The 2,589-nt window shown below is 40.7% G+C and overlaps 1 pseudogene; it reads left to right on the forward strand.

Moving 5' to 3' along the window:
- LOC112078398 (beta-crystallin A3-2-like) overlaps positions 1 to 1,215 on the forward strand; it is a 9,437-nt pseudogene extending 8,222 nt beyond the window's left edge.
- Positions 1,216 to 2,589: the final 1,374 nt, after the last annotated feature.

The following is a 2,589-nucleotide window of genomic DNA, read 5'->3' on the forward strand; positions in this document are numbered from 1 at the left end:
CTATCCTCTCTCAACTCTATCCTCTCTCACCTCTTCTTTCTCTCCTCCTTCCCCTCCCAGTCCCACCAGAGCAGTCGTATGCAGATCTTTGAGACAGAGAACTTCATGGGCCGCAGCGCTGAGCTGTGTGATGATTACCCCTCTCTGAGGGCCATGGGCTGGTGCCTGCCTGAGGTCGGATCCATGCACGTWCAGTGTGGCGCGTAAGTCAACATTAAACACAAGCACACACTCACTAATTAGATACTGTACAAAAACACAATGGCAATACGTGGAATGGTATCAAACACGTGGTTTCTATGTGTTTGATGCCATTCCACTTGCTCTGATCCAGCCGTTATTATGAGCCGTCCTCCCCTCAGCAGCCTCCACTGACACAAACACACTCCAATCTTGCTATAGTGAGACAATGAAAGCAAAACATTGTGTGACAATTCTATTCAGTGTCAAGCGAAACTCCACTCTAAGCCAAACATGTTTCTCACTCCCTCTGCACCCCACCTATCACCCTCTCCCGCCATCCTTCTCCCTCTCTCCTCTCTCCCTCCATCCTTCTCCCTTCCCCCCTCCGCTCCCTCTCTCTCCTCTCTCCCTCCATCCTTCTCCCTTCCCCCCTCCGCTCCCTCTCTCTCCCACAGCTTTGTGTGCTACCAGTTCCCCGGCTACAGGGGCCAGCAGTACATCATGGAGTGTGAGAGACACAGTGGAGACTACCAGCACTGGAAGAACTGGGGYTCCCACTGCCAGACCCCCCAGATCCAGTCTATCCGCCGTATCCAGCACTAACCGGGCCCAGAGCGGACCGTACCCCTAACAGAGCCTCAGGCTTCGGCCTAGGGCTGGGTCTACTGGGGCCTTGTCACAGCACGACCACCACAAACACAGTCAGTCAGAACCATCCCACAGTTTCTACTAGCACATCTCAACTCCGTCACGGACGTCCTCAGATACTCTGGTTGATAACACAACAGGGTATTATTTCTACGAGAGGCGTCTCGTATATCAGTCCCGTAACGTCAACAGCAACGTGAGACGAGTTAATCATCACCGTAACACATGTTTAGAGGACCGTTATAGTGTAATACGGCCTAGCAGGTTGTAGTATATATCAAGATATATATCAGGGACTTTGGTCACCAGCACCAATAACAGCAATAGACAGTGGTGGTGAGAGAGAGGGAGATCATCACTGACAATAACTCATGCTCACTTCAACCTGTCCTGTGTTCTTCTTGGGTGTATATGTTTGTACACATTCACTATATACCGTACTATAAACGGGTAGTTTGGATACTGGATGCTGATTGGCTAAAACAGCATTCAGCCGTGTGTAGTGAGACCGTATACTATGACGTTTAGCCTTTCACCTTCATATCATTGAGCCTTTCGCCCTTTATTAAAAATGGCTACATCCACAATAGTTTGCATGCCGATGTAGAAAATAAGCGTTTGATGATTTGAGAGAAAACAAAACGAAAAGAACAACCGTGAAACAAACAAAGTGGAACTTACCTGCTTCACTGAATGGTGTGTAGAAAGAAGGGATACATTGTGAGTTTGGGAATACAAGACAAACGGAGCTGTATATACATATGTCTTCATAACACATCTACTATATGTACTGTACTAATATGTCTCCTATACACATTATTAACTAACTATAGACTGTACTATAGTCTTCTATACACATATCTATATATAGCTTATCATTACTGTACTAATATGTCTTCATACACATATATTATATACTGTACTATAGTCTTCTATACACACTAATATACGTACTATATTTCTTATACACACATGTACTATAATACTTACTATAAAGTCTCTATAACACTACTATACTGTACTATAGTCTTGGTCTATACCACACATCTACGTATATACTGTACTATAATGTCTCATACACACATCTACTGATATCTGTACTATATGTCTTCCATACACAATATATCTACGTATATACTGTATACCTATATATGTACTATTGTCATACACATAGTCTACTATATAAACTGTACTATATGTCTTCATACACAATATCTATCTACATAATACGTACTATATGTCTTCATGTACACATATCTACTATATACTGTTACTGCATAAGTGTCTTCATCACATATCTACTATATACTGTATACTATATGTCTTGCATACACAATCTACTACTAATATCTGTACTATATGTCTTCATACACATATCTACTATATAACTGTACTATATAGTGCTTCTATACACACTATAACTGTACTATAGTCTCATACACAATTCTCTACTATATACTTGGTACTATATGTCTTCATACACATATCTACTATATACTGTACTATATGTTCTTCATACACACATCTACTATATCACTGTACTATATGTCTTCTATACACACTACTATATACTGTATATCTATAGTCTTATCTATATACACATCTACTATATATACTAGTACTATATGTCTTCATATAGACCATATCTTACTATATACTGTACTATATGTCTTCTATACCACTACTATATACTGTACTATAGTCTTCTATGACACACATCTTACTATACTTGTACTATATGTCTTCATATTCACATAG

Source organism: Salvelinus sp. IW2-2015, unplaced genomic scaffold (assembly GCF_002910315.2).
Source record: "Salvelinus sp. IW2-2015 unplaced genomic scaffold, ASM291031v2 Un_scaffold5626, whole genome shotgun sequence".
In the NCBI taxonomy this organism is placed as follows: Eukaryota; Metazoa; Chordata; class Actinopteri; order Salmoniformes; family Salmonidae; genus Salvelinus; species Salvelinus sp. IW2-2015.